The following is a 26,386-nucleotide window of genomic DNA, read 5'->3' on the forward strand; positions in this document are numbered from 1 at the left end:
GAGAGAGAGAAGAGAGAAGAGACACAGAAGGGAGAGAGAAGAGAGAAGGAGAGAGAGAAGAGAGAGAGAGAAGAGAGAAGAGAGAAGAGACACAGAAGGGAGAGAGAAGACAGAAGGGAGAGAGAGAAGAGAGAAGGGAGAGAGAGAAGAGAGAGAGAAGAGAGAAGAGACACAGTAGGGAGAGAGAAGAGAGAAGGGAGAGAGAGAAGAGAGAAGGGAGAGAGAAGAGAGAAGAGACACAGAAGGGAGAGAGAAGAGAGAAGGGAGAGAGAGAAGAGAGAAGGGAGAGAGAGAAGAGAGAGAGAAGAGAGAAGAGACACAGTAGGGAGAGAGAAGAGAGAAGGGAGAGTGAGAAGGGAGAGAGAAGAGAGAAGGGAGAGAGAGAAGAGAGAAGGGAGAGAGAGAAGACAGAAGGGAGAGAGAGAAGAGACACAGAAGGGACAGTTAGTTATTTCTCCTCAGCAGAAGATGTAAGGAACAAGTTCAGTAATTGTCCTCTGCTGGCTTCAGAGGGGTTCATGATGCTCTCACTGCTACTCATCTTTCCCTGCATGCTGTTTCCATGGGAGGATGGGATACCGAGTACATCAAAGCACAATATATCGCTGCCTGTTTGTGGCAGTGTGATTTTTGTGTTGTTTGTGTCAGTGTGGTTTCTCTTTCATTTATAAAACCTTTATAATCAAACAGAGTCTCTTTAAGGCACCACTAATGAGTGTCGGAGCATTAAGAGTTGAGCCCTTTTCCTTTTCACAACAACACAAAATGTCTAAGGGCTTGTATTATTTTTACATCTGGTTTATTGTTTTAATGGGAAATTAGCAATTTAGTGAATTCATTTCTTTGATGGTGCTTGAATGGAATGTCAAGAGTTTGGAACTACTGTTACGGTTCTATCGTCATTTGTTTACAAAATGGAGTTATTGACCCAGTCTTGTTCTGTTCAATGTTCTCTACCTATACAGTACATTAAATACCCCAACGCATGCTGTTAAGTTCAAAAGAATTCAATATAAAAATAACTGACTTCATTCAAACCAATGAAAGTTGGGACTGTAGAGTCAATTCTGTAAGAATTGTTATAACCTTACAGAACTGTATAGTTCCAAGCTCTCGATGGGTTGATAAAATAGGAACGGAAGGAACCACCTGGGTGTGAATGTTATTGTTGAGTAGCAGGTATCCAGTGTTTTTGTCCTCTAAGTTTGACACAGTCTGCCACAACTATATGCCTGAGGAAGCATTTGACTCCACCCTCCTCGTTCAGTTTTCATGTCTGCTTGTGTCAGCAGAGACCCAGAACAGCACATGAGACAAAACCACTAATTGATAGAAAGAGTAACCTTGGGTTACCAGGTGTCCAAACCTATTCTTTCCCAGGGCCAGACTGCCCCAGTGTTATTCTACACATTTTGTCATGAGGCTAAGAGAAAATGTTGCAGTTTTAAAGTTACTTTTCTGCAAATCTACACTTTTTATCCCCATGAGGCAGACATTTAAAAAATGAAAAAGAAAGAATTATAGCTCATCTCATGCTTTTCTTCACAAAATGTTGTAGTTTTAAATCTAATTTCCTGCTATTCTACACACTTTGCGATGAGGCTGAGAGAAAATTTTGTAGTTTTAAATGGCAGGTAGCAGATAATGGACCTTATCAGATGTTTATGTAGTTGTTGCTGTACTGTACAGTCGTGGCCAAAAGTTTTGAGAATGACACAAATATGAATTTTCACAAAGTCTGCTGCCTCAGTTTGTATGATGGCAATTTGCACATACTCCAGAATGTTATGAAGAGTGATCAGATGAATTGCAATTCATTTCAAAGTCCCTCTTTGCCATGCAAATGAACTGAATCCCTCAAAAACATTTCCACTGCATTTCAGCCCTGCCACAAAAGTTCCAGCTGACATCATGTCAGTGATTCTCTCATTAACACAGGTGTGAGTGTTGACGAGGACAAGGCTAGAGAATTTCCAGCCTTGTCAGCCCAATTTTTCAGACCTTAATCCCATTGAGAACTTGTGGTCAATCCTCAAGAGGCGGGTGGACAAACAAAAACCCACAAATTCTGACAAACTCCAAACATTGATTGTGCAAGAATGTGCTGCCATCAGTCAGATGTGGCCCAGAAGTTAATTGACAGCATGCCAGGGCGGATTGCAGAGGTCTTCAAAAAGAAAGGTCAGCACTGCAAATATTGACTCTTTGCATCAAATTCATGTAATTGTCAATAAAAGCCTTTGACACTTATGAAATAAATGCTTGTAGTTATACTTCAGTATTCCTGTAATAACATCTGACAAAAATATCTAAAGACACTAAAGCAGCAAACTTTGCAAAAATTAATATTTGTGTCATTCTCAAACCTTTTAGCCATGACTGTTTATCAACTAAAATACATGGGTTCTAACTTCAACAATTCTTTGTAAGTTTACATTTGTACAATTTATGCTCCCTGCATGTAAAAAACACGAAGACTGACGAAAAGCCCCGAACACAAGATGGCAATTTCTACAACTCGTACGGCTGTAGGCTACTGTACATGGTGGAGGAACATGGCTGTAGGCTACTGTACATGGTGGAGGAACATGGCTGTAGGCTACTGTACATGGTGGAGGAACATGGCTGTAGGCCACTGTACATGGTGGAGGAACATGGCTGTATGCTACTGTACATGGTGGAGGAACATGGCTGTAGGCTACTGTACATGGTGGAGGAACATGGCTGTATGCTACTGTACATGGTGGAGGAACATGGCTGTAGGCTACTGTACATGGTGGAGGAACATGGCTGTAGGCTACTGTACATGGTGGAGGAACATGGCTGTAGGCTACTGTACATGGTGGAGGAACATGGCTGTAGGCTACTGTACATGATGGAGGAACATGGCTGTACAAGGTGGAGGAACACTGTAGGCCACTGGTGGAGGAACATGGCTGTAGGCCACTGTACATGGTGGAGGAACATGGCTGTAGGCTACTGTACATGGTGGAGGAACATGGCTGTAGGCTACTGTACATGGTGGAGGAACATGGCTGTAGGCTACTGTACATGGTGGAGGAACATGGCTGTAGGCTACTGTACATGGTGGAGGAACATGGCTGTAGGCTACTGTACATGGTGGAGGAACATGGCTGTAGGCTACTGTACATGGTGGAGGAACATGGCTGTAGGCTACTGTACATGGAGGAACATGGCTGTAGGCTACTGTACATGGTGGAGGAACATAATGGCTGTAGGCTACTGTACGTGGTGGAGGAACATGGCTGTAGGCTACTGTACATGGTGGAGGAACATGGCTGTAGGCTACCGTACATGGTGGAGGAACATGGCTGTAGGCTACTGTTCATGGTGGAGGAACATGGCTGTAGGCTACTGTACATGGTGGAGGAACATGGCTGTAGGATACTGTACATGGTGGAGGAACATGGCTGTAGGCTACTGTACATGGTGGAGGAACATGGCTGTAGGCTACTGTACATGGTGGAGGAACATGGCTGTAGGCTACTGTACATGGTGGAGGAACATGGCTGTAGGCTACTGTACATGGTGGAGGAACATGGCTGTAGGCTACTGTACACTCTTTCTATTTCTCTCCCTCTGTCGTTCTCTCTCTCTCTCTCTTTCTCTCTCTGGCTGTCTATCTATCTCTCTCTCACTCTCTCTATTTCTCTCTCACTCTCTCTCTCTCTGTTGTTCTGAACATCTCTCTGTAGGCTACTCTCTCTCTCTCTCTGGCTGTAGGCTCTGTCATGGTGGAGGAACATGGCTCTAGGCTACTGTCGCCTTAAACCACTCAAGTGTTGCTTTAGCTTTAGCAGTACACTTAGGGTCATTGTCCTGCTGGAAGGTGAACCTCCGTCCCAGTCTCAAATCTCTGGAAGACAAACAGGTGTCCCTCAAGAATTTCCCTGTATTTAGCGTCTTTAAGCAATGGCTTTTTTTCTGGCCACTCTTCCATAAAGCCCAGATATGTGGAGTGTACGGTTTAAAGTGGTCCTATGGACAGATACTCCAATCTCCACTGTGGATGTCACACCTTGGTCATTGTATTTTGTGTAATTGGTATATGTTTGGGTAGGCCAGGGTGTGACATGGGTTTATATGTTGTGTTTCGTATTGGGGTTTGTATTAATTGGGATTGTGTATGATTAGGGGTGTGTCTAGTTAGGCTTGGCTGCCTCCATCATTCTCAATTGGAGTCAGGTGATTCTCGTTGTCTCGGATTGGGAACCGTATTTAGGTAGCCTGAGTTCGCGTTGTATTTTGTGGGTGTTTGTTCCTGTCTCTGTGTAGTGTTCACCAGATAGGCTGTAATAGGTTTCACGTTCCGTTTGTTGTTTTTGTATTTATTCTTATTTTTTTCTGTTATTTCATGTAAGCGATTATCTTCATTAAAGTCATGAGTAACCTACACGCTGCATTTCGGTCTGACTCTCTTCATTCAACAGACGAACAACGTTACAGTGGAGCTTTGCAGCTCCTTCAGGGTTATCTTTGGTCCCTTTGTTGCTTCTCTGATTAATGACCTCCTTGCCTGGTCCGTGAGTTTTGGTGGGAGGCCCTCTCTAGGCAGGTTTGTTGTGGTGCCATATTTTTTTCCATTTTTAAATAATGGATTTAATGGTGCTCTGTGGGATGTTCAAAGTTCTATTTAAAAAATATTTTTTGTAACCCAACCCTGATCAGTACTTCTCCACAACTTTGTCCCTGACCTGTTTGGAGAGCTCCTTGACCTTCATAGTGCCGCTTGCTTGGTGGAGCCCCTTGCTTAGCGTTGCAGACTCTGGGGCCTTTCAAAACAGGTGTCTATATACTGAGATCATGTGACAGATCATGTGACACAGATTGCACACAGGTGGGCTATATTTAACTAATTATGTGACTTCTGAAGTGAATTGGTTGCACCAGATCTTATTTGGGGGCATCATAGTAAAGGGGGTGAATACGTACGTATACACGCACCACTTTTAAGTATTTTTTTTTCATTTCACTTCACCAATTTGGACTATTTTGTGTATGTCCCTTACATGAAATCCAAATAAAAATAATTTTAAATTACTGGTTGTAATGCAACAAAATAGGAAAAATGCAAAGGGGATGAATATTTTTGCAAGGCACTGTAGTCAAAGCTTTCCTTATGTTTGGGTCAGTCACAGAGTTCAGGTATTCTGCCACTGTGTGCTCTCTGTTTAGGGCCAAATAACATTCTAGTTTGCTCAGTTTTTTTGTTAATTCTTTTCAATGTGTGAATTCATTATTATTTTGTTTTGTCATGATTTGTTTGGGTCTAATTGTGTAACTGTCCTGGGGCTCTGTGGGGTCTGTATGTGTTTGTGAACAGAGCCCCAGGACCAGCTTGCTTAGGGGACTCTTCTCCAGGTTAATTTCTCTGTAGGTGATGGCTTTGTTACGGAAAGTTTGGGAATTGCTTCCTTTTAGGTGGTTGTAGAATTTAACGGCTCTTTTCTGGATTTTGATAATGAGTGGGTATTGGCCTAACTCAGACCACAGACCTCACAAGCATAAAGGGCAATGGGTTCTGTAACTGATTCAAGTATTTTTAGCCAGATCCTAATTGGTATGTCAAATTTTCTGTTCCTTTTGATGGCATAGAAGGCCCTTCTTGCCTTGTTTCTCAGATAATTTACAGCTTTGTGGAAGATACCTGTGGTGCTGATGTTTAGGCCGAGGTATGTATAGGTTTTTGTGTGTTCTAGGGCAACGGTGTCTAGATGGAATTTGTATTTGTGGTCCTGGTGACTGGACCTTTTTTGGAACACCATTATTTTGGTCTTACTGAGATTTACTGTCAGAGCCCAGGTCTGGCAGAATCTGTGCAGAAGATCTAGGTGCTGCTGTAGGCCCTCCTTGGTTGGGGACAGAAGCACCCGATCATCATTAAATAGTAGACATTTGACTTCAGATTATAGTAGGATGAGGCCAGGTGCTGCAGACTGTTCTAGTGCCATCGCCAATTCATTGCTATATATGTTGAAGAGGGTGGGGCTTAAGCTGCATCCCTGTCTCAACCCCGGGCCCTGTGGAAAGAAATATGCCAATTTTAAATGCACACTTGTTGTTTGTGCACATGGATTGTATAATGTCCTATGTTTTTCCCCAAACACCACTTTCCATAAATTTTATATAGCAGACCCTCATGCCAAATTCAGTCAAAAGCTTTTTTGAAGTCAACAAAACATGAGAAGACTTTGCCTTTGTTTTGGATTGTTTGTTTGTCAATTAGGGTGTGCAGGGTGAATACGTGGTCTGTCGTACGGTAATTTGGTAAAAAGCCCATTTGACATTTGCTCAGTACATTGTTTTCACTGAGGAAATGACCAGGTCTGCTGTTAATCCAGAGGATTTTCCCAAGGTTGCTGTTGACACAAATCCCATGGTAGTTATTGGGGTCAAATTTGTCTCCACTTTTGTGGATGGGTTATCAGTCCTTTGTTCCAAATATTGGGGAAGATGCCTCTCTCTCTCTCTGTCTCTCTTGCTCACTTTCTTGCTCACTCTCTTGCTCACTCTCTTTCTCTCTCTCTCTCTCTCTCTCTCTCTCTCTCTCTCTCTCTCTCTTCTCTGTTTCTCTTTCTCACTCTCTCTTTCTCTCCCTCCCTCTGTCTCTCTCTGTATCTCTCTCTGTCTCTCTCCTTCTCTGTCTCTCTCTGTCTGTACCCCCCTCCTCTCTATCAAAGATAATTACACCAGGAGAGCAGCTTGCGCCATGCGTGTGTGTGAGTGAGTGTGTGCGGCAGACACTAGGCTAGCCTCGCTACCTAAAAGCTGTTGCTAATGACTGTTTTCACGCTGCGCTGATCGGCGAGCTCATTAAGCTATTTTACTAAACGCTCCTGTGCTTTAATTGGGACGAGAATGTCTCTTTTGTCTGCCTCGTCGGATAACAGGAAGATTGGCCTTGTCAAACTCAGGCAGGCCAGGGCCCACGGTTGATCCTTTGGGGCATCTCTAGGCTATAGTACGACCCAGGAAACTGGCAGCATCTGTCTGAAAAATGACAGTGAAGTCCCTCTCCACTGTTCTCAGATGAAGAGTACAGATGTAGGACTGGAGGAATTCTGGTGCTGATAGCTAGAGTGACAAGATCGACTTTTATTAAAGAATGCTGTGTGTGTGTGTGTGTGTGTGTGTGTGTGTGTGTGTGTGTGTGTGTGTGTGTGTGTGTGTGTGTGTGTGTGTGTGTGTGTGTGTGTGTGTGTGTGTGTGTGTGTGTGTGTGTGTGTGTGTGTGTGTGTGTGTGTGTGTGTGTGTGTGTGTGTGTGTGTGTGTGTGTGTGTCTGTATTTACAGTTTATCCAGTACCAGGTAATACCCCAGCACCTATAGTCCAGACGCAACATCACCTGGAGTTCTCTGAGCATCAGCACCAGGCATCTTACTGAGAGCGATAGAGAAACGTGTTACTACTCACACTGTTTAGAGGAGGAGATGGGTTCAGATATTATACAGAGGTACCTCAGGGAGATAAGGAACGAGGGAGACGGGGGATGGAGGGAGAGGAGGGAAAGAGAACAGGGAGGAGAGCGCTCCTAGCACAGTAGGCTGAAAGTGTGTCAGTGTTACTGTGTGTTAGGTAGAGCACAGCAGTGAAAGGGAGGGCTTCTGTTAATCTCTCTCTTTATAGGCCTCCCTCTCCCTCACATATTCTCTCACACTCCTTCAGTCTCTATCTCCCTGTCACACTCCTTCAGTCTTTATCTCCCTGGCCCACTCCTTCAGTCTCTATCTCCCTGTCACACTCCTTCAGTCTCTATCTCCCTGTCCCACTCCTTCAGTCTCTATCTCCCTGTCCCACTCCTTCAGTCTCTATCTCCCTGTCACACTCCTCCCTCTCTCCCCCTCTCCCCCTCTCACTCTCTTTTCTCATTTCTCTCTCTCTCTCTCTCTCTCTCTCTCTCTCTCTCTCTCTCTCTCTCTCTCTCTCTCTCTCTCTCTCTCTCTCTCTCTCTCTTTCACGCGCTCTCTGTCTCTGTCTTTGTCTCTGTCTTTGTCTCTATCTCTCTCGCTTTGTCTCTCTCTCTTTCCACTCACACTCACATCCTTTGTTTCCGATAATACACTGGTGTGAATCTCATACCACCAGACTTCTGCCACTATTCTACATCTTTCATGTTACATGAATAATAGTCCTTTACCCGACTAATTCAACTGTCCACCCTCCTCCCACCCCCCTCTGTTATTTTCACACATTCTAACCATTCTAACATAATTCCTGTCTGGCTGACCCTGCTAGCCTCACCAGCCCGAGACGATTCATGACTGAGGTGTGAATGTTTATCATTGGTTCTCCCTAGTGGGACCGGCATTGGAAATGAATTCCTTGTCTTTTGTCCCACCAGCCTGGCATGTCTTCCTCTCTAGAGAAAACCATTCCAGTCTTCTTCTCCAGGAGGAACTGGCAGTCACTGGGATACTTGTAGGTGTGTTTCAGCTATTTATCTAGGCTCTCTTTGACCCCTGTTTTCCAGAGAAATGGGAAAAGGTTTTTTAGAAGAAAGGAAAGTGGCCACCAAACCGCCGCTGACCGATATACTGACAGCAACTGACCGATATACTGACAGCAACTGACCGATATACTGACAGCAACTGACCGATATACTGACAGCAACTGACTGACTGACTGACAGTAACTGACCGATATACTGACAGCAACTGACTGACTGACTGACTGACAGTAACTGACCGATATACTGGCAGCAACTGACTGACTGACTGACAGTAACTGACCGATATACTGACAGCAACTGACTGACTGACTGACAGTAACTGACCGATAGACAGACAGCAACTGACTGACTGACTGACAGTAACTGACCGATATACTGACAGCAACTGACTGACTGACAGTAACTGACCGATATACTGACAGCAACTGACTGACTGACTGACAGTAACTGACCGATATACTGACAGCAACTGACTGACTGACTGACAGTAACTGACCGATATACTGACAGCAACTGACTGACTGACAGTAACTGACCGATATACTGACAGCAACTGACTGACTGACTGACAGTAACTGACTGATATACTGACAGAAACTGACCGATATACTGACAGCAACTGACTGACTGACTGACAATAACTGACTGACTGACTGACAGCAACTGACCGATATACTGACAGCAACTGACTGACTGACTGACAGTAACTGACTGACGGACTGACAGCAACTGACTGACTGACTGACAGTAACTGACCGATATACTGACAGCAACTGACTGACTGACTGACAGTAACTGACCGATATACTGACAGCAACTGACTGACTGACTGACTGACTGACTGACTGACAGTAACTGACCGATATACTGGCAGCAACTGACTGACTGACTGACAGTAACTGACTGATATACTGACAGCAACTGACTGACTGACTGACAGTAACTGACCGATAGACTGACAGCAACTGACTGACTGACTGACTGACAGTAACTGACCGATATACTGACAGCAACTGACTGACTGACAGTAACTGACCGATATACTGACAGCAACTGACTGACTGACTGACTGACAGTAACTGACCGATATACTGACAGCAACTGACTGACTGACTGACAGTAACTGACCGATATACTGACAGCAACTGACTGACTGACAGTAACTGACCGATATACTGACAGCAACTGACTGACTGACTGACAGTCACTGACTGATATACTGACAGCAACTGACCGATATACTGACAGCAACTGACCAATATACTGACAGCAACTGACCGATATACCGACAGCAACTGACCGATATACTGACAGCAACTGACCGATATACTGACAGCAACTGACTGACTGACTGACAGCAACTGACCGATATACTGACAGCAACTGACCGATATACTGACAGCAACTGACTGACTGACTGACTAACAGCAACTGACCGATATACTGACAGCAACTGACCGATATACTGACAGCAACTGACTGACTGACTGACTGACTGACAGCAACTGACTGACTGACTGACAGAAACTGACCGATATACTGACAGCAACTGACCGATATACTGTCAGCAACTGACTGATATACTGACAGCAACTGACTGATATACTGTCAGCAACTGACTGACTGACTGACAGAAACTGACCGATATACTGACAGCAACTGACTGATATACTGACAGTAACTGACAGACTGACTGACAGTAACTGACCGATATACTGACAGCAACTGACTGACTGACTGACAGCAACTGACCGATATACTGACAGCAACTGACCGATATACTGACAGCAACTGACCGATATACTGACAGCAACTGACTGACTGACTGACAGCAACTGAATGACTGACTGACAGCAACTGACCGATATACTGACAGCAACTGACCGATATACTGACAGCAACTGACCGATATACTGACAGCAACTGACCGATATACTGACAGCAACTGACCGATATACTGACAGCAACTGACTGATATACTGACAGCAACTGACTGATATACTGACAGCAACTGACTGATATACTGACGATATACTGACAGCAACTGACTGATATACTGACAGCAACTGACCAATATACTGACAGCAACTGACCGATATACTGACAGCAACTGACTGATATACTGACAGCAACTGACTGATATACTGACAGCAACTGACCGATATACTGACAGCAACTGACTGATATACTGACAGTAACTGACTGACTGACTGACAGTAACTGGCCGATATACTGACAGCAACTGACTGATATACTGACAGTAACTGACTGACTGACTGACTGACAGTAACTGACTGACTGTCAGTAACTGACTGACGGACTGACAGTAACTGACTGACTGACTGACTGACAGTAACTGACTGACGGACTGACAGTAACTGACTGACGGACTGACAGTAACTGACTGATGGACTGACAGTAACTGACTGACTGACAGTAACTGACCGCTATACTGACAGCAACTGACTGACAGACTGACTGACAGTAACTGACCGGTATACTGACAGCAACTGACAGACTGACCGTAGCCGACCGACGAACTGATAGTAACTGACCGACGAACTGACAGCAACTGACTGATGAACTGACAGTAACTGACCGACGAACTGACAGTAACTGACTGATGAACTGACAGTAACTGACTGATGAACTGACAGTAACTGACTGATGAACTGATAGTAACTGACTGATGAACACCATATCATATCATGTCACCATATAAAGACAGATGCTCTGCCACATGCCTAGTCTGGTCAACAGCATGGAGGGGCCACTCTACCTCTGCACCTCCTACGGTGCTCACAGAGGATCAAACAGAGCAGGGGAAGCTGTGGTCAGACAGTCACATATGGTCACACAACCTGGCTGTAGCATTACCTCATCACAATCAGCAATGGGTTTCTGAGAGAGAGAGAGAGAGAGAGAGAGAGAGAGAGAGAGAGAGAGAGAGAGAGAGAGAGAGAGAGAGAGAGAGAGAGAGAGAGAGAGAGAGAGAGAGAGAGAGAGAGAGAGAGAGAGAGAGAGAGAGAGAGAGAGAGAGAGAGAGAGAGAGAGAGAGAGAGAGAGAGAGAGAGAGAATATATATGTGCATGCACATCTCCATAGGGCGGTGAACAATTGGCCCAGCGTCATCCAGGTTAGGGAAGAGTTTGTCTGCCTGCCTGTCACTGTCTCCCTGCTTCCTCACTGCCGCCCTGTCTCTCTCACTGCCTCCCTCCCTGCCTCCTCACTCCCTCCCTGTCTCCCCCTCCCTGCCTCCCCTGTCTCCCTCACTGCCTCCTCACTGCCTCCCTCACTCCCTCCCTGCCTCCCTGCCTCCTCACTGTCTCCCTCCCTGGCTCCTCACTGCCTCCCTGCCTCCCTGTCTCCCTCACTGCCTCCCTGTCTTCCGCCCTGTCTCCCTCCCTGCCTCCTCACTGCCTCCCTGTCTCCCTGTCTCCCTCCCTGTCTCCCTCACTGCCTCCCTGTCTCCCTCCCTGTCTCCCTCACTGCCTCCCTGTCTCCCTCCATGCCTCCTCACTGCCTCCCTGTCTCCCTCCCTGTCTCCTCACTGCCTCCCTGTCACCCTCCCTGCCTCCTCACTGCCTCCCTGTCTCCCTCCCTGCCTCCCTGCCTCCTCACTGTCTCCCTCCCTGCCTCCTCACTGCCTCCCTCCCTGCCTTACTGCCTCCTCACTGCTTCCCTGCCTCCTCACTGCCTCCCTGCCTCCTCACTGCCTCCTCACTGCCTCCATGCCTCCTCACTGCCTCCCTGCCTCCTCACTGCCTCCCTGCCTCCCTGCCTCCCTGCCTCCTCACTGCCTCCCTGCCTCCTCACTGCCTCCCTCCCTGCCTCACTGCCTCCCTCCCTGCCTCCTCACTGCCTCCCTGCCTCCTCACTGCCTCCCTCCTGCCTTACTGCCTCCTCACTGCCTCCCTGCCTTACTGCCTCCTTGCCTCCTCACTGCCTCCCTCCCTGCCTCCCTGCCTCCACACTGCCTCCCTCCCTGCCTTACTGCCTCCTCCCTGTCTCACTGTCTCCCTGTCTCCCTCCCTGCCTCCCTGCCTCCTCACTGCCTCCCTGTCTCCCTCCCTGTCTCACTGCCTCCCTCCCTGTCTCACTGCCTCCCTGTCTCCCTCACTGTCTCCATCCCTGTCTCACTGCCTCCTTCCCTGTCTCACTGCCTCCTTGTCTCACTGCCTCCCTCCCTGTCTCACTGCCTCCCTGTCTCCCTCCCTGTCTCACTGCCTCCCTCCCTGTCTCACAGTCTCCCTCCCTGTCACCCTCCCTGTCTCACTGCCTCCCTGTCTCCCTCCATGTCACCCTCCCTGTCTCACTACCTCCCTGTCTCACTACCTCCCTGTTTCCCTCCCTTTCTGCTTCCCTCCCTCCCTGTCTGCATGTGTGTGTGTACTAATCTACACCTAAACCTATTCTTCTACTACCTGGGAACCCTGGTGCGTTCTCCATCTCCCAAACTGTCAGCCACAAATGTAATCATCCATCTTCCCCTGCCAGAGCAGTTCTGTGAATGATGTCCCTGGCTCAATAAATGTGACGCCCAAGAACAAAGGTGAGGAATGGAAAACATGCCGTTTGATTGATCTGGTGTCCAGCAGCAGCAGCTAGATCAGCCTGACAAATACAGCAGTGATTTCTGAAACGGAGAGACAAGCACATTTACTGGGACGGGTACATGACAGGCAACACTTGTCTGTCTGCTGGCTTGAGTGTAACCACTGGTTTTGAACACACACACACATGCAGCGACACACACGCAGGGACACACATACACATACGCAAGTGTATAAATGTAGCAGTATAGTACGCGTCTGGTAGCAGCAGATGTGTGCTAAAGTGCAGAGAGTCAGTGCAGGTGGTCAGTCCATTTCAAGTGTTCATCAGTCTGATGGCTTATAGATAGAAACTGTCTCTGAGCCTGTTGGTATCAGACCTCATGCTCCGATATACCGTCAGCCCGATGGCAATGTAAAGAACAGCTTGTGGCTGGGGTCCTTGATGATGTTGCGGGTGTTCCTCAGGCACTGTTTCAAGTACCTGTCCTGGATGGGTGGGAACACAGCCAGTGATGTATTGGGCCGTCTCTACCACCCGCTAGAGGGCCTTGGGTCGTGGGGCGGAGCAATATCCCGTACCTGGCCGTGATGCAGGTCAAGGCGCTCTTGATGGTGCAGTGTTAGTATGTGAAGAGGATGGCATGCCACATTTCTTCAACCACCTGAGGAAGTAGAGACGCTGCTGCCGTTTGGGAGGCACCCCATGTCTCCCGTGTGGACGGTTGTAATGTTCTGCTCTGCTGGAATACAGCTGACCTGTAGCTGCTGATTTGATCTTTTTACCTCCTAGCCAGACCAGGGAATGAGAGAGAACAGCTGACCTGGAGCTGCTGATTTTATATTTTTACCTCCTAGCTAGACCAGGGAATGAGAGAGAGAGAACAGCTGACCTGTAGCTGCTGATTTGATCTTTATACCTCCTACCCAGACCAGGGAATGAGAGAGAACAGCTGACCTGTAGCTGCTGATTTGATCTTTATACCTCCTAGCCAGACCAGGGAATGAGAGAGAACAGCAGACCTGTAGCTGCTGATTTGATATTTTTACCTCCTAGCCAGACCAGGGAATGAGAGAGAACAGCTGACCTGTAGCTGCTGATTTTATATTTTTACCTCCTAGCTAGACCAGGGAATGAGAGAGAGAATAGCTGACCTGTAGCTGCTGATTTGATCTTTATACCTCCTAGCCAGACCAGGGAATGAGAGAGAACAGCAGACCTGTAGCTGCTGATTTGATATTTTTACCTCCTAGCCAGACCAGGGAATGAGAGAGAACAGCTGACCTGTAGCTGCTGATTTTATATTTTTACCTCCTAGCTAGACCAGGGAATGAGAGAGAACAGCTGACCTGTAGTTTAGAGTTGTATTGACTTTCATCCCCCATCTCTCCTCTTCATTCTTCATCTCTCCTCTTCATCCTTCATCTCTCCTCTCCATCTCTCCTCTTCATCCTCCATCTCTCCTCTTCATCCTTCATCTCTCCTCTCTATCTCCCATCTCTCCTCTCTATCTCCCATCTCTCCTCTTCATCCTTCATCTCTCCTCTTCATCCTTCATCTCTCCTCTTCATCCTTCATCTCTCCTCTTCATCCTTCATCTCTCCTCTTCATTCTTCATCTCTCCATCTCTCCTCTTCATCCTTCATCTCTCCTCTTCATCCTTCATCTCTCCTCTCTATCTCCCATCTCTCCTCTTCATCCTTCATCTCTCCTCTTCATCCTTCATCTCTCCTCTTCATCCTTCATCTCTCCTCTCCATCCCCCATCTCCCCTCTCCATCCTCCATCTCCCCTCTTCATCCTTCATCACCCATCTCTCCTCTTCATCCTTCATCTCTCCTCTTCATCACCCATCTCTCCTCTTCATCCTTCATCTCGCCTCTCCATCCCCCATCTCCCCTCTCCATCCTCCATCTCCCCTCTAACCCTAACCCTAACCCTAACCCTAACCCTAACCCTAACCCTAACCCTAACCCCTAACCCTAACCCTAACCCCTAACCCTAACCCTAACCCTAACCCTAACCCTAACCCTAACCCTGTACTAACCCTAACCCTAACCCTGTACTAACCCTAACCCTATCCCTGTACTAACCCTAACCCTATCCATGTACTAATCCTAACCCTGTACTAACCCTAACCCTGTACTAACCCTAACCCTGTACTAACCCTAACCCTAACCCTAACCCTGTACTAACCCTAACCCTGTACTAACCCTAACCCTATCCCTGTACTAACCCTAACCCTGTACTAACCCTATCCCTGTACTAACCCTAACCCTGTACTAACCCTAACCCTGTACTAACCCTAACCCTGTACTAACCCTAACCTAACCCTAACCCTGTACTAACCCTAACCCTGTACTAACCCTATCCCTGTACTAACCCTAACCCTGTACTAACCCTAACCCTGTACTAACCCTAACCCTGTACTAACCCTATCCCTGTACTAACCCTATCCCTGTACTAACCCTAACCCTAACCCTGTACTAACCCTAACCCTGTACTAACCCTAACCCTATCCCTGTACTAACCCTATCCCTATCCCTGTACTAACCCTAACCCTGTACCAACCCTAACCCTATCCCTGTACTAACCCTAACCCTGTACTAACCCTAACCCTGTACTAACCCTATCTCTGTACTAATCCTAACCCTGTACTAACCCTAACCCTGTACTAACCCTATCCCTGTACTAACCCTAACCCTGTACTAACCCTATCCCTATCCCTGTACTAACCCTAACCCTAACCCTGTACTAACCCTAACCCTATCCCTGTACTAACCCTAACCCTGTACTAACCCTAACCCTATCCCTATTCCCTATACTAGTCCCACATCCATCTCTCCTCTTCATCCTTCATCTCTCTTCATCCTTCATCTCTCCTCTTCATCCTTCATCTCTCCTCTTCATTCTTCATCTCTCCATCTCTCCTCTTCATCCTTCATCTCTCCTCTCTATCTCCCATCTCTCCTCTTCATCCTTCATCTCTCCTCTTCATCCTTCATCTCTCCTCTTCATCCTTCATCTCTCCTCTCCATCCCCCATCTCCCCATCCTCCATCACTCCATCTCTCCTCTTCATCCTTCATCTCTCCTCTTCATCACCCATCTCTCCTCTTCATCCTTCATCTCGCCTCTCCATCCCCCATCTCCCCTCTCCATCCTCCATCTCCCCTCTTCATCCTCCATCTCTCCTCTTCATCCTCCATCTCACCTCTTCATCACCCATCTCACCTCTCCATCCTCCATCTCCCCTCTTCATCACCCATCTCTCCTCTTCATCCTTCATCTCTCCTCTCCATCCCCCATCTCCCGTCTCCATCCTCCATCTCCCCTCTTCATCACCCATCTCCCCTCTCCATCCTGGGGGACTGTGTGTGTGTGTGTGTGTGTGTGTGTGTGTGTGTGTGTGTGTGTGTGTGTGTGTGTGTGTGTGTGTGTGTGTGTGTGTGTGTGTGTGTGTGTGTGTGTGTGTGTGTGTGTGTGTGTGTGTGTGTGTGTGTGTGTGTGTGTGTGACCTTTTAATCTGTGCCAAACCTCCCTCTCAGACTTGACCCATGGTGAGGTACTCACCAAATCTGTTTTTATCAGCCACCTATCTCTGTCATCTCACTGCAAATACTGGCTGTATTTCTGACAACGTCTTAGTGGGAAAAGGACTGAGAAAGAGAGGTGGTGAAGGGAGAAGCTGTTGTTAACACATCCTCTCTGGCTGTTCTAGCCCACATCTTTACACTAATAACAACTGAAGTGTGTGTTGTGACTGTGTATGATGTTTGTGTTTGTGTGTGTGTGTGTGTGTGTGTGTGTCTCAGCGTGTGTGTCTCAATGTGTGTGTGTGTGTGAATGTGAGGGTTGGGGGTTAGGTTGGGGGTCACTTAGTTAGTAAATGCATGGCATTGTATGAACACAAATGACGCCTTGACTTGGAACAGCTTGGCTTGGGGACTTTGAACATTGAGCAAAAACACAGGGACAAGGAAGCATACGTAGCTGTCTGTCCATCCATCTGGGACGAGGCCATACTAACCCTAACCCCGTACTAACCCTAACCCTAACCCTGTACTAACCCTAACCCTGTACTAACCCTAACCCTGTACTAACCCTAACCCTATCCCTGTACTAACCCTAACCCTGTACTAACCCTAACCCTGTACTAACCCTATCCCTGTACTAACCCTATCCCTGTACTAACCCTAACCCTCCCTGTACTAACCCTATCCCTGTACTAACCCTAACCCTGTACTAACCCTAACCCTGTACTAACCCTAACCCTGTACTAACCCTAACCCTAACCCTATCCCTGTACTAACCCTAACCCTATCCCCGTACTAACCCTATCCCTGTACTAACCCTAACCCTGTACTAACCCTAACCCTAACCCTGTACTAACCCTAACCCTATCCCTGTACTAACCCTAACCCTGTACTAACCCTAACCCTGTACTAACCCTATCCCTGTACTAACCCTAACCCTATCCCTGTACTAACCCTAACCCTATCCCTGTACTAACCCTAACCCTATCCCTGTACTAACCCTAACCCTGTACTAACCCTATCCCTGTACTAACCCTAACCCTGTACTAACCCTAACCCTAACCCTGTACTAACCCTAACCCTATCCCTGTACTAACCCTAACCCTATCCATGTACTAATCCTAACCCTGTACTAACCCTAACCCTGTACTAACCCTAACCCTGTACTAACCCTAACCCTGTACTAACCCTAACCCTGTACTAACCCTATCCCTGTACTAACCCTAACCCTGTACCCCAACCTAACCCTAACCCTGTACTAACCCTAACCCTGTACTAACCCTAACCCTATCCCTAACTAACCCTATCCCTGTAACCCTAACCCTGTACTAACCCTATCCCTGTACTAACCCTAACCCTGTACTAACCCTAACCCTGTACTAACCCTAACCCTGTACTAACCCCTGTACTAACCCTAACCCTAACCCTGTACTAACCCTAACCCTGTACTAACCCTATCCCTGTACTAACCCTAACCCTGTACTAACCCTAACCCTGTACTAACCCTAACCCTGTACTAACCCTAACCCTGTACTAACCCTATCCCTGTACTAACCCTATCCCTGTACTAACCCTAACCCTAACCCTGTACTAACCCTAACCCTGTACTAACCCTAACCCTAACCCTGTACTAACCCTATACCCTATCCCTGTACTAACCCTAACCCTGTACTAACCCTAACCCTATCCCTGTACTAACCCTAACCCTGTACTAACCCTAACCCTGTACTAACCCTATCCCTGTACTAACCCTAACCCTGTACTAACCCTAACCCTGTACTAACCCTATCCCTGTACTAACCCTAACCCTGTACTAACCCTATCCCTATCCCTGTACTAACCCTAACCCCTAACCCTAACCCTGTACTAACCCTAACCCTATCCCTGTACTAACCCTAACCCTGTACTAACCCTAACCCTATCCCTATTCCCTATACTAGTCCCATATCCATCTCTCCTCTTCATCCTTCATCTCTCTTCATCCTTCATCTCTCCTCTTCATCCTTCATCTCTCCTCTTCATTCTTCATCTCCCATCTCTCCTCTTCATCCTTCATCTCTCCTCTTCATCCTTCATCTCTCCTCTCCATCCCCCATCTCCCCTCTCCATCCTCCATCTCTCCTCTTCATCCTTCATCTCTCCTCTTCATCACCCATCTCTCCTCTTCATCCTTCATCTCGCCTCTCCATCCCCCATCTCCCCTCTCCATCCTCCATCTCCCCTCTTCATCCTCCATCTCTCCTCTTCATCCTCCATCTCACCTCTTCATCACCCATCTCACCTCTCCATCCTCCATCTCCCCTCTTCATCACCCATCTCTCCTCTTCATCCTTCATCTCTCCTCTCCATCCCCCATCTCCCGTCTCCATCCTCCATCTCCCTCTTCATCACCCATCTCCCCCTCCATCCATCCTGTGTGTGTGTGTGTGTGTGTGTGTGTGTGTGTGTGTGTGTGTGTGTGTGTGTGTGTGTGTGTGTGTGTGTGTGTGTGTGTGTGTGTGTGTGTGTGTGTGTGTGTGTGTGTGTGTGTGTGTGTGTGTGTGTGTGTGTGTGTGTGTGTGTGTGTGTGTGACCTTTTAATCTGTGCCAAACCTCCCTCTCAGACTTGACCCATGGTGAGGTACTCACCAAATCTGTTTTTATCAGCCACCTATCTCTGTCATCTCACTGCAAATACTGGCTGTATTTCTGACGACGTCTTAGTGGGAAAAGGACTGAGAAAGAGAGGTGGTGAAGGGAGAAGCTGTTGTTAACACATCCTCTCTGGCTGTTCTAGCCCACATCTTTACACTAATAACAACTGAAGTGTGTGTTGTGACTGTGTATGATGTTTGTGTTTGTGTGTGTGTGTGTGTGTGTGTCTCAGCGTGTGTGTCTCAATGTGTGTGTGTGTGTGAATGTGAGGGTTGGGGGTTAGGTTGGGGGTCACTTAGTTAGTAAATGCATGGCATTGTATGAACACAAATGACGCCTTGACTTGGAACAGCTTGGCTTGGGGACTTTGAACATTGAGCAAAAACACAGGGACAAGGAAGCATACGTAGCTGTCTGTCCATCCATCTGGGACGAGGCCATACTAACCCTAACCCCGTACTAACCCTAACCCTAACCCTGTACTAACCCTAACCCTGTACTAACCCTAACCCTGTACTAACCCTAACCCTATCCCTGTACTAACCCTAACCCTGTACTAACCCTAACCCTGTACTAACCCTATCCCTGTACTAACCCTAACCCTGTACTAACCCTATCCCTGTACTAACCCTAACCCTGTACTAACCCTAACCCTGTACTAACCCTAACCCTGTACTAACCCTAACCCTAACCCTATCCCTGTACTAACCCTAACCCTATCCCTGTACTAACCCTATCCCTGTACTAACCCTAACCCTGTACTAACCCTAACCCTAACCCTGTACTAACCCTAACCCTATCCCTGTACTAACCCTAACCCTGTACTAACCCTAACCCTGTACTAACCCTATCCCTGTACTAACCCTAACCCTATCCCTGTACTAACCCTAACCCTATCCCTGTACTAACCCTAACCCTATCCCTGTACTAACCCTAACCCTGTACTAACCCTATCCCTGTACTAACCCTAACCCTGTACTAACCCTAACCCTAACCCTGTACTAACCCTAACCCTATCCCTGTACTAACCCTAACCCTATCCATGTACTAATCCTAACCCTGTACTAACCCTAACCCTGTACTAACCCTAACCCTGTACTAACCCTAACCCTGTACTAACCCTAACCCTGTACTAACCCTATCCCTGTACTAACCCTAACCCTGTACCAACCCTAACCCTGTACTAACCCTAACCCTGTACTAACCCTAACCCTGTACTAACCCTAACCCTATCCCTGTACTAACCCTAACCCTGTACTAACCCTATCCCTGTACTAACCCTAACCCTGTACTAACCCTAACCCTGTACTAACCCTAACCCTGTACTAACCCTAACCCTAACCCTGTACTAACCCTAACCCTGTACTAACCCTATCCCTGTACTAACCCTAACCCTGTACTAACCCTAACCCTGTACTAACCCTAACCCTGTACTAACCCTAACCCTGTACTAACCCTATCCCTGTACTAACCCTATCCCTGTACTAACCCTAACCCTGTACTAACCCTAACCCTGTACTAACCCTAACCCTGTACTAACCCTAACCCTATCCCTGTACTAACCCTATCCCTATCCCTGTACTAACCCTAACCCTGTACTAACCCTAACCCTGTACTAACCCTAACCCTGTACTAACCCTATCCCTGTACTAACCCTAACCCTGTACTAACCCTAACCCTAACCCTGTACTAACCCTAACCCTGTACTAACCCTAACCCTATCCCTGTACTAACCCTATCCCTGTACTAACCCTAACCCTGTACTAACCCTAACCCTAACCCTGTACTAACCCTATCCCTAACCCTGTACTAACCCTAACCCTATCCCTGTACTAACCCTATCCCTGTACTAAACCTAACCCTGTACTAACCCTAACCCTGTACTAACCCTATCCCTGTACTAAACCTATCCCTGTACTAACCCTAACCCTGTACTAACCCTAACCCTAGCCCTGTACTAACCCTAACCCTGTACTAACCCTAACCCTATCCCTGTACTAACCCTATCCCTATCCCTGTACTAACCCTAACCCTGTACTAACCCTAACCCTATCCCTGTACTAACCCTAACCCTGTACTAACCCTATCCCTGTACTAACCCTAACCCTGTACTAACCCTAACCCTGTACTAACCCTAACCCTGTACTAACCCTAACCCTGTACTAACCCTAACCCTAACCCTGTACTAACCCTAACCCTGTACTAACCCTATCCCTGTACTAACCCTAACCCTGTACTAACCCTAACCCTGTACTAACCCTAACCCTGTACTAACCCTAACCCTGTACTAACCCTATCCCTGTACTAACCCTAACCCTGTACTAACCCTAACCCTAACCCTGTACTAACCCTAACCCTGTACTAACCCTATCCCTATCCCTTTACTAACCCTAACCCTGTACTAACCCTAACCCTGTACTAACCCTAACCCTGTACTAACCCTAACCCTGTACTAACCCTATCCCTGTACTAACCCTAACCCTGTACTAACCCTAACCCTAACCCTGTACTAACCCTAACCCTGTACTAACCCTAACCCTATCCCTGTACTAACCCTATCCCTGTACTAACCCTAACCCTGTACTAACCCTATCCCTATCCCTGTACTAACCCTATCCCTAACCCTGTACTAACCCTAACCCTATCCCTGTACTAACCCTATCCCTGTACTAAACCTAACCCTGTACTAACCCTAACCCTGTACTAACCCTATCCCTGTACTAAACCTATCCCTGTACTAACCCTAACCCTGTACTAACCCTAACCCTAACCCTGTACTAACCCTAACCCTGTACTAACCCTAACCCTATCCCTGTACTAACCCTAACCCTGTACTAACCCTAACCCTGTACTAACCCTATCCCTGTACTAACCCTAACCCTGTACTAACCCTAACCCTAACCCTGTACTAACCCTAACCCTGTACTAACCCTAACCCTAACCCTAACCCTAACCCTGTACTAACCCTAACCCTGTACTAACCCTATCCCTGTACTAACCCTAACCCTGTACTAACCCTATCCCTATCCCTGTACTAACCCTAACCCTATCCCTGTACTAACCCTAACCCTGTACTAACCCTAACCCTATCCCTATTCCCTATACTAGTCCCACATCCACAGACAAACAGAAGAAGCTTCTCATTAACACATCATTATGATCCTAACCAGACAACAGCAGTGCAGGTTTAAATCGACTACTGTATGTAGCAGAGGAAGATGAGGTGACTCCTTTTCTCTCCTGTGGTCTCCTCTGGAGACGAGGTGTGACATCAATGGGAAAAACAGTCCATGTGTCAAATCATGTGGTTTCAATATGATTTTAATATGGTTGTAATGTGGTTTTTTAATATGTTTGTAATATGGTTTATATATATTTGTTATATGGTTTCAATATGGTTGTATAATGATTTCAACATGGTTGTAATATGATTGTAATATAATTGTAATATCTTGTATTATGGTTGTAATATGATTTCAATATGATTGTAATATAATTGTAATACCTTGTAATATGGTTGTAATATGTTGTAATATGGTTGTGATATGGTTGTGATATGATTTCAATATGGTTGTAATATGTTGTAATATGGTTGTGATATGGTTGTGATATGGTTGTAATATGATTTCAATATGGTTGTAATATGTTGTAATATGGTTGTGATATGATTTCAATATGGTTGTAATATGGTTGTAATATGATTTCAATATGGTTGTAATATGGTTGTAATATGTTGTAATATGGTTGTAATATGGTTGTAATATGATTTCAATATGGTTGTAATATGTTGTAATATGGTTGTGATATGATTTCAATATGGTTGTAATATGTTGTAATATGGTTGTAATATGATTTCAATATGGTTGTAATATGGTTGTAATATGTTGTAATATGGTTGTAATATGGTTGTAATATGATTTCAATATGGTTGTAATATGTTGTAATATGGTTGTGATATGATTTCAATATGGTTGTAATATGGTTGTAATATGATTCCAATATGGTTGTAATATGGTTGTAATTATAACTTCTGTTTTCGGACTAGATTGCCCATTATTATGTGAACTGGTGGTATTTACCTGTGCTCTTTTGTTAAGGATATAATTAGTGTGTAATGTGTTTAATGCCACTGCCTTTGAAATGGTGCGTGGATGTGTATTGTGATTGTCTCATATGTCAATTCAATCAATTCAATCCGTCAGCCCAGTTATTGAGATGATTTTAACTGGTGGGTTATATTTAAACTACTATAATGCTTTGCTGCTAGGATAATTCTCTCCAAGAACATGGTTTTATCAGCATACATTGTGTGTCTGTTCCAGTGTGTTTCATCAGAGTTAGATGGATCAGCGGAGCGCAGCAGGGTGATTATCATAGGATTTAGAGGTGCATATGGCCCAATCGACAAGGGGTAACACCTTCTCTGGGCTGGAGCCAAATGGGGAAACGAGAACATTTATTCAGTGTTAACACAAGGTTAATGTACTACACAGGGGTTAAACACCAAGTAGTGTAGTGTGTATAAGCTGAATTCAGTTATATATATATATATACAAAGATAATGTCTGCACAACTCGAACATGCTCCCGCTGTGATGTATTCAGACACGCACATGACATAGTGTTAGTATATTGTGTATCAGGTGAAGTCTTGTTGCATTGTGAAATATTGTAGAACCTAGATTCTAAGGATGGCTGTTGGAAATGAGAACCAGCTAGACACACTGTAGAGAAACTCTTCAGCTTGTTAGTTCAATGTGTCAGTGTGTTTGTCTACCTCTTACATGAATCTTCCAGTTCCAGCATAAAGGCCTATTTGATTTCTTCTTCGTTGTGACCGTGGGGAATAGACAGACTGGGGAGTCTGGAACATACAGGCGGCAGTGTGAATAATATAAAGCAGGGTTGAATGTTGTTGATCCCCAGATGACATCTGAGACATGAAGTCACAAGCCTGCCACACACATGAAACTACACACACACCTCAACCCCCACACTAACACTGTCACTGAGGTGTGACCTGCTGGAGTGTGTGAGGACTGAGTTAGAGGAGGGGGAGGTTTGAGTGAGAATAGGGGAAAGGTCACACACAAAGAGGTTGTAAGTAACACACACACACACACTGGCTCAAGCTGGCAGGCCATTACAGGGTACTTCTAGGGCCTGTAGTGAGCTTGTACTGTGTGTGTGTGTGTGTGTGTGTGTGTGTGTGTGTGTGTGTGTGTGTGTGTGTGTGTGTGTGTGTGTGTGTGTGTGTGTGTGTGTGTGTGTGTGTGTGTGTGTGTGTGTGTGTGTGTGTGTGTGTGTGTGCGCGTGTGTGTGTGTGCGCGTGTGTGTGTGTGCGCGTGTGTTTGAGAGGGGGGTCATGAAGTCAGGGCAGGATAGGGCACAAGTCGTTTCGCTCCACCGGTTACAGAGACCCCCTGCTCTTGTCCTGATAAGACCAAGCTTAAAGGCCACGATGGGAACAAGCCTTCCCCTCCCTCCATCCCTCCATCTAGACAGACTAGGAGTGGAGGAGGAGACGATAAGGATTCTGAATGTAGAAGCAACAAAGCCAGCCTCTGGAAATTGGAAAGGCATTAGCATGACACCGTACGTCTTTTAACAGCAGTGTAAAACTGTCACTCCTACACGAAGGCAGCAGACAGAAGAGGTCCTATCAGGCTTTATCAGAGCTTCTGTGGTTACCATAGTCACTCAGGGCCAAATCGGCTGCCATGAGATGTGACTGACAGACTGATTGACTGATTTGACTGACTGACTGACTGACTGACTGACTGACTGACTGACTGACTGACTGACTGACTGACTAACTAACTAACTAACTGACTAACTGACTGACTGACTGACTGACTAACTAACTAACTGACTAACTGACTGACTGACTGACTGACTGACTGACTGACTGACTGACTGACTGACTAACGAACTGCTGGACTGTTATGACTGGTTAGAATGACTGCAGGGACAGTATTTGTAAAGTATCTCAGAGAAGGAGTGCTGATCTAGGATCATGTCTTTCCCCACATTCATAATGTAAAAAGCCAACATTATCCTGCCCTAAATCACCACTCCTATTCTGAGACGCTTTACGAATCCCGGCCCGGGACTGATATTTCTGCCTCTGTTCCGTGTGGAATCTGTGGGGGTTAGAGGTGGCTGTGTGTTTCTGTTCACAGTGACTGGATGTGATGGGAATTAGACAGGTGTTGCTAACGGTCCTGAAAAAGGCCTTTGTGCTGTAAGGTCGTCTGAACTATATCCCCTCTTTATTTGATGTATGTAACCCTAAAGCTTTGCTCTGTTATTCTGGATGTGATGTGACCAACAGTAGGCCATTACTACCATCACACCCTTCAGCCCCGCCACCCCCACATCCCCGCCACCCCCACAAGTGTAGCTCCTCACTTATCAGTAACCAGACTCCACGTCTCGTGTCCGTTCCCCTCTGGTGCCCCCGTCTGTCCGTCTGCCTGTCAGTGCCAAAATAACGCAGATTTACACAAGCCACCCTTGGAGATGGCACCTGTGTGTGTGTGTGTGTGTGTGTGTGTGTGTGTGTGTGTGTGTGTGTGTGTGTGTGTGTGTGTGTGTGTGTGTGTGTGTGTGTGTGTGTGTGTGTGTGTGTGTGTGTGTGTGTGTGTGGGTGGGGGGGTGCAATAGTTTCCCCCCTTCCCCTGTCTGATAGATATTACTCCCTCTCAGGACAGGGCTAATTTCCCCTTCCCCTGTCTGATAGATATTACTCCCTCTCAGGACAGGGCTAATTTCCCCTTCCCCTGTCTGATAGATATTACTCCCTCTCAGGACAGGGCTAATTTCCCCTTCCCCTGTCTGATAGATATTACTCCCTCTCAGGACAGGGCTAATTTCCCCTTCCCCTGTCTGTGGCGTCTGTCTCTGATTCAGTTTGAAGCTAACCTTGTGCTACTATAACCTCATAATGTACTGTAGCTCATGGATACACTTCTGGTCTTCTGGGCTCCGTCTGTTGAAATGGACAGATGCTCCATTAAGAGGTAGCAGGTTCCTCATATGTCACCTTTCCATCACGTGTGTGTCTCTGTGTGTGTGCCTCTACCGCCCGAACCTCGTCCCACTTCATGCCCATGCCTGTCCACATGCTCACGTGAAGTTGAGGCTTAACCAAGTGTACTAATGAGGTATTACATTACAGGTGTTGGGTTCCCAC

General features: G+C 46.5%; 1 protein-coding gene across 1 annotated transcript in view; it reads left to right on the forward strand.

Moving 5' to 3' along the window:
• Positions 1–26,386, forward strand: part of pdzrn4 (PDZ domain containing ring finger 4) — an 81,221-nt gene that overhangs the window by 1,243 nt on the left and 53,592 nt on the right. The gene's annotated exons all lie outside the window — the stretch shown is intronic.

Source organism: Oncorhynchus gorbuscha, unplaced genomic scaffold, assembly GCF_021184085.1.
Source record: "Oncorhynchus gorbuscha isolate QuinsamMale2020 ecotype Even-year unplaced genomic scaffold, OgorEven_v1.0 Un_scaffold_759, whole genome shotgun sequence".
Classification (NCBI taxonomy): Eukaryota; Metazoa; Chordata; class Actinopteri; order Salmoniformes; family Salmonidae; genus Oncorhynchus; species Oncorhynchus gorbuscha.